We start from the raw sequence: 7,140 nt of genomic DNA, 5'->3' as shown, positions 1-7,140 counted from the left end.
GCCCTTTCATTCTTCTGAGCATTGATGGACCTAGGGAGAAGTGTGGTGGCGGGAACTGGACTGACCTGAACCTCCCTGCTTTGCAGAAGAAGGAATCCAGGGTTGATGGGGAATCTAAGAAGGAAGAGTGGGGCCGGGTGTGGTGGCTCACGCCTTAATCTTAGCATTTTGGGAGACCAAGGCAGGCAGATCATTTGAGGTCAGGAGTTTGAGACCAGCCTGGCCAACATGGAGAAATCCCATCTCCACTAAAAATAGAAAAAAAAAAAAAAAACATTAACCAGGCATGGTGGTGGATGTCTGTAATCCCAGCTATTAAGGAGGCTGAGACAGGAGAATCTCTTGAACCCAGGAGAGGGAGGTTGCAGTGAGCCAAGATCTCATGAATGCACTCCAGCCTGGGCAACAGAGTGAGACTCCGTCTCAAAAAAAATAATAATAAAATAAAAATAAGAAGAAGAAAAAGAAGAAAGAAGAGTGGGAGGAAAAAGTAGAGAGGAACCCAAAAGTTGGTTATGGGGCACCCGGAGGACAGTCGGCCACTGTGGAATTGAGACTGCCTCATGGCTCCATGTAGACTTCCAGAGCCCTTAAAATTTTATAACTGCTACACAAAAATGTCATGTCAAAGCGATTATTTTTACTTTTTAAATGGTCTCATAATCAAAATTTCAAACTTTTGTGCTTCAAAGGACATCATCCAGAAAGTTGGAGAGAGGCTGGGCGCAGTGGCTCATGCCTATAATCCAAACACTTTGGGAGGTCAAAGTGGGAGGATGGCTGGAGCCCAGGATTTCAAGACCAGCCTGGGCAACATAGTGAGACCTTGTCTTTACAAAATAATCCAAAAATTAGCCGGGCATGGTGGCGACTCGTATCTGTAGTCCCAGCTACTCAGAAGGCTAAGAGGAGAGAATCACTTGAAGGTGGGAGGTCTTGGCAATGATGAGCTGTGATCACACCACCTCACTCCACCCTGGGCAACAGATCTGTCTCAAAAAAAAAAAAAAAAAAAAAAAAAAAAAATTGGCCGGGTGCGGTGGCTCATACCTGTAATCCAAGCACTTTGGGAGGCCGATGCAGTCGTTTGAGAGACAGGTATCACTTGAGGTCGAGTGTTTTAGACCAACTGGCCAATATGGTGAAACCCCGTCTCTACTAAAAATACAAAAATTAGCCAGGTGTCGTGGCACATGCCTGTAATCCCAGCTACTTGGGAGGCTGAGGCAGGAAAATCGCTTGAACTCGGGAGTTGGAGGTTGCAGTGAGCCGAGATCACGCCATGGCACACCACCCTGGGCGACCAAGCGAGATGGTATCAAAAAAAAAAAAAAAAATTGTCACATGATACCATTTCAGCCCACTAAGATAGCTAGAATTAAAAAGACCCAGAGCATAACAAATGTTTCTGAGGATGTGGAGAAACAGGAACCCTCGCACACTGCTGCTGGGAATGTAAAATGACAGACATTTTGAAAAATAGTCTGGCTGTTCCTCAAAAGGATAAAAACACATTAACCATGTAACCCAGCTACTCTTCTCCTTCATACATATCCAAGAGAAGTGAAAACATATGTGTGCACAGAAACTTGTGCGTGAATGTTCACAGTAGCATTATTCAGCATAGCCAAAAAGAGGAAAGAACCCAAGTGTCCTTCGATGGTGAATGGAGAAACCACTTGTGGTCTATCCACACAGTAGAATATTATGCAGCCAGAAAAAAGGAATGAAGGACTGATCCATGTTACAACACAGAAGAACCTCAAGAACAGGATGCTCAGTGAAAACGCTAGACACAGAAGGTCACCTAGTGTGTAATTCTACTTACAGGAAACGTGTGGGGGAGACACATCCATTGAGAGAGAAAGCAGATGAGGCCGGACGCAGTGGCTCACGCCTGTAATCCCAGCACTTTGGGAGATGGAGGCAGGCATATCACTTGAAGTCAGGAGTTTGAGACTCCTTGGCAACATGGTGAAACCCCGTCTCTGCTAAAAGCACAAAAATTACCTGGTTGTTGTGCCATGTGCCTGTAATCCCAGCTACTCGGGAGGCTGAGTCAGGAGAATTGCTTGAACCCGGAAGGCAGAGGTTGCAGTGAGTTGAGATCGTGCCACTGCACTCCAGCCTAGATAACAGAGGGAGACTCTGTCTAAGAAAAAAAAGAAAAAGTAAAAGAAAGTAGATGAGTGGTTGTCCAGGGAAGTGAGGACTGGCGGTGATGTCTCAGAGGGGCAGAATTTCTCTTAGAAGTGATGAAAATGTTCTAAAATGGGTTGTGGTGATAGCTGCATAGTTCTGTGCTTTAAATTGCACAGGTCAGTGAGTGAATTGCTTTGCCTGTGAATTGCATCACCATAAAGCTATAAAAACAAGGTCCTGGGCCGGGCACGGTGGCTCAAGCCTGTAATCCCAGCACTTTGGGAGGCTGAGACGGGCGGATCACGAGGTCAGGAGATCGAGACCATCCTGGTTAACACGGTGAAACCCCGTCTCTACTAAAAAAAAAATACAAGCCGGGCGCGGTGGCTCACGCCTGTAATCCCAGCACTTTGGGAGGCCGAGGTGGGCGGATCACAAGGTCAGGAGATCGAGACCATGGTGAAACCCCGTCTCTACTAAAAATACAAAAAATTAGCCGGGCGCGGTGGCGGGCGCCTGTAGTCCCAGCTACTTGGGAGGCTGAGGCAAGAGAATGGCGTGAACCCAGGAGGCGGAGCTTGCAGTGAGCCGAGATCGCGCCACTGCACTCCAGCCTGGGCGACAGAGGGAGACTCTCCCTCAAAAAACAAACAAACAAACAAAAAAACAAAAAACTAGCCGGGTGAGGTGGTGGGCGCCTGTAGTCCCAGCTACTCGGGAGGCTGAGGCAGGAGAATGGTGAGGGAGGCGGAGCTTGCAGTGAGCTGAGATCCGGCCACTGCACTCCAGCCTGGGCGACAGAGCGAGACTCCATCTCAAAAAAAAAAAAAAAAAAAACACAAGGTACAGTCTGGATGGATCCCAAGATGCCTTCGGATGGTGGCCTTTGTGAGAGTCATGGAGGGTCTAGGGTTGGGGGGTGTGGAGAGATAGTCTCTTGGAGCTGAAGCCTAGAGCATGACTTAGCTGGTGCAGGAGTGGCCTCCTTCTCTCCTGCCCTGGGAGAGGCTCCGCCCACTACTCCCCACTTCCCCCATGAAACCAGCTGTGTCTTTGTGCCAGGAAGACTGGGTGCAGAAGGTGACTGTCTCAGTGGCCAAAAGTTCCAGGAGCCAGGGCCTGCTGGCGAGGAACAGGTGTGAGGAAAAGTGTCTCAGAGAAGCACCTTCCTCCCCAGATGGTTCGCACCTTCAGAAACCCCAACTCCCCACCTAAGATGGGGTTTCTGAAGGTGAGAACCATCTGGGGAGGAAGGTGCTTCTCTGAGACACTTTTCCTCACACCTGTTCCTCGCCAGCAGGCCCTGGCTCCTGGAACTTTTGGCCGCCATGTGCTTCGCGAAGGTGAGTGAGAGGCTGCGTGTGTTTTGTGGGCATGTCTGAAAACAGACCGTAAGGATGCGGGTGCCCTCAGTATTTCCCGAGGTGCCTGTGTGTCAGGGCTCAGTCAGGGATGCCCAGTGGCAGGTGGATAGTGATGGGGTGAGAGTGTCACTGGAGGCGCCGGAGGTCACATCTGTCGGGGGTGCTGGAGAATGACAGGAGTGCAGATGAGAGGGAGCACCTGTCCCAGGAGCCCCTCACAGCCCGGAAAGCCCGAGGCAGGGGTGGGGCAGTGCTCTCCTGGAAACGACTCAGAGAATGATCCTCTCAGAGGCTGGGTCAGCTGGGCGGGCCCAAGAGCAGGGCCTGTGTGGGTCCTGGTGTCTCTTCCTCCTTTCCTGGGTTCCCTCCGACCTCTCATTCTCTACCACTGCCCCACCCCGAATGTGAGGCACAGCACACCCTCCAGGGAGCTCTGCGGCCTGTGCAAATGGGTGAAACCCCGTCTCTACTAAAAATAGAAAAATTAGCCCGGAGTGGTGGCGTACACCTGTAATCTCCACTACTAGAGGGGCTGAGGCAGGAGAATCGCTTGAACCCAGGAGGTGGAGGTTGTGGTGAGAAGAGATTGCACGATTGCTCTCTAGCTTGAGCAACAAGAATGAAACTCCATCTCAAAACAAAACAAAAAAACAAAACAAAGCAAAACAAACAAGAAAAGCATCAGATCTCGTGAGAACTCACTCGCTTTCACCAGAACAGCATGGTGGAAAGTGCCCCCATGATCCAATCACCTCCTACCAGGTCCTTCCCTTGACATGTGGGGATTACAATTCCAGATGAGATTTGGGTGGGACACAGAGCCAAACCGTCTCAATTGCACACTGGATGTGCTGACCCCTGTGATTTCCCCAAGTGTGGGACACCCGGCTGCATAATTTGTGGTAGTGGGGGACTGCACTCATACTTTCCCCTGAAAACAATAAAATAAAAGAACAGTTGCTTAAATGGAATCAGGTGCCTGTCTCCAGGCTTCTCTGACAGGCAGGCACAGGGAGGCAGGCGGCCCAGTAGTGACAGCAGAAACTGTGGCTCCGATGGATCTACCCAGGTTCTAGATGTGGAAGAGCAAGGCCAGGCCCCTGACTTTCTTATTGATAATGGCGCATGGGTCTCCGTGCCCTAGTGGGTTGGTTGAGGACTAGAGGATTTCAGCCTGGTGTGTCCTTGATTACAGAGCCGGAAGCACAGAACCGCTCCCTGATCGCCACCCCGGGCCTCCGGCGTGAGGGGACTTTGGCCCCCACATCTTTCTTGTCATGACTCCCTCTTCCATCTTCATCCCCCGGGCAGGGCTAGGGCCACAAACTCTCCTTGGTTTTCTCCCAAGATCAAGGGCCCCAGGGGCTGGGGCAGAGGGGACTCCGGAGTCCCCCACCAGGCCCTGGTTTCAAGGGAGAGGCAAGAAGGCAGGGGTCAGATTTCTGGGCCTGAGGCCTCAGCACCCTGCAGTTGCAGAGCCCAGGGCAGCCAGGAGGAACGACTGGGAGGGCACTTCTCACCATTTCGGAGGCCGTGCTCAACTGGTCCTGCAGAGGCTCCCGTCGTCCTCCACTTCCTGCCTCCGCTGACTCACACAGACCAGCCTCCCCCATTCAGGGGAGGCTTGGCATCCAGCAGCAGCTGGTGAAATAAAGATGGGGTTGGGGGCCCTGTACTGTTCTGTCCCATCCTGTCCTGGGGTTCCATGACTTTTGCCTTTGGGCTGAGGAGGAAGAAGGAAGCGGAAATGGGCCACGGCTTGGGGAGGAGCAAACACCCACAGGGAGCCTCCCTGAGCAGCTCTCCTAGGGCTGAGCCCGCGGTCTTGGAGGGACACTGGGGTGTGCTCAAGGGTGTGGGGGGCTTGGGGACCAGGAACACTGCTGGAGGTCAGTATGCCCCTCCCTGGTCTGCCCTTTCAGAGCATTGGATGCACTCTTGAGTTTCGGAGCAAGCGCTCCTTGGCTCCAGCCTAGAGCCCAGCCGGGGAAACAGCTGGACGGTGACCCTGACAGTCACCTTTGGTGGCCCTGGTCACCCTGAGGGGCCCTGCTTGCTTCCAGCCCCTGTCCTAGCAGCCCCTGCAGGGCTGAGGGAGGTGACCAGGGGGAAGGAAAGGTGTCACCAGGCTCTCTGGGCCCTGCTGCCCCCAGCCTTCCTGAGGAAGGAGGCAGCTGGATCCAGAGTTCTCTCTACAGAGCCTCAAAGGGCCCCACAGGCTTTCCTCCTCCACATCCTGCAGAAACCTCTGACGTCCCTTTATCCTGGAAGGACTGTCTCTGGCCTGAGACCCCAGCTCTGAGGGGCCGCCCATGGCCCAACCCTGGCTCCGCCTCTCCTTACCCTGTGCCACATGCTGGGATCTCCCCTCCACTACTGCTCAAGTTTTTTGTTTTGTTTTGTTTTTCTGAGACAGAGTTTCACTCTTGTTGCCCAGGCTGGAGTCCAATGGCACAATCTCTGCCTCCTGGGTTCAAGCAATTCTCCTGCCTCAGCCTCCCAAGTAGCTGGGATTACAGGCATATGTCACCACGCCCGGCTAATTTTGTATTTTTAGTAGAGACGAGGTTTCTCCATGTTGGCCAGGCTGGTCTCTAACTCCTGGCCTCAGGTGATCCACCCACCTCAGCCTCCCAAAGTGCTGGGATTACAGGTGTGAGCCACTGCGCCCAGCTGCTCAAGTTCTTTCTATCATTTCCCCAACCTCTCCAGTGACTCCGTGTCCCCCTTGACTCACCCCTCATGTCCCCCTTGGCTTCCTCTTACCTAGAAATCCCTCCTGCTGTGCTGTGGTCCCCAGGCGCTCTGTCACCCCCAGCCTGGACAGCAGTCTCCGCCTCCTAGCTGGTGTCCCTGGTCTCGCCTCTCTCAAGCCATTTCCATGCAGTAGCTAAAGCTGAAGTGATTTTATTACTAGAGAAGAAATCTCTCCCTTCCTGAGCCCTCTGCAGGTCTCCCATTGCACATGAGCCCAGGGCTGACCTGTCAGGCCCCAGTCATTGGGAGCTTTTTTTTCCCCCTCCGGGACAGATGCTGTCCAGCTGCATCTGGGGCTCCTCCCTTCCCCAGGCCTGGCTTCCTGCTACTCCCTCTGCCTGGGCCGCCCCTCCCACATCCTTCCCAGGCCGCCTTCCCCTTATTCCCCTCAATAACCCAGCACCTTCCCTGGCACACAGTAGGCACTCAATACATCAGGAGGTCTTCCCGTGCTTCAAATGTGGCCTCTCCCAACTCTTCACCCTCCATCTCTCAGTTGACTGATCCCTCCTACTTGAAATATCCTTTCCTGGGGTCTTCCAAGAGAGGAATTTCTCCTGCAACATCTGGTGACATAGTGTCACTCTGTTGCCCAGGCGCGAGCGCAATGGCATGATCTAGGCTCAATGCAACCTCTGCCTCCCGTGTTCAAGCAATTCTCCTGTTTTAGTCTCCCAGGATGCTGGGACTACAGGCACACACCACCATGCCTGGCTAATTTTTGTATTTTTTGTGGAGACAGGGGTTTCACCATGTTGATCAGGCTGGTCTTGAACTCCTGACCTTAGGTGATCCACCTGCCTCAGCCTTTCAAAGTGCTGGGAGCATGGGCACCATGCTGAGCCAAGTCAAGGAGTCTTATGTGATTAGTGAGTAC

General features: G+C 52.8%; 1 pseudogene; it reads left to right on the top strand.

Moving 5' to 3' along the window:
- The first annotated feature begins 4,306 nt into the window (after nt 1-4,306).
- LOC115895381 lies at nt 4,307-4,440 on the top strand (annotated as a pseudogene).
- Nucleotides 4,441-7,140: the final 2,700 nt, after the last annotated feature.

The sequence above is a fragment of the Rhinopithecus roxellana genome, chromosome 20 (genome assembly GCF_007565055.1).
Source record: "Rhinopithecus roxellana isolate Shanxi Qingling chromosome 20, ASM756505v1, whole genome shotgun sequence".
NCBI classification, from domain to species: Eukaryota; Metazoa; Chordata; class Mammalia; order Primates; family Cercopithecidae; genus Rhinopithecus; species Rhinopithecus roxellana.
The sequence above is the reverse complement of the archived record's forward strand: the minus strand, read 5'-3'. Positions and strand labels throughout refer to the sequence as shown.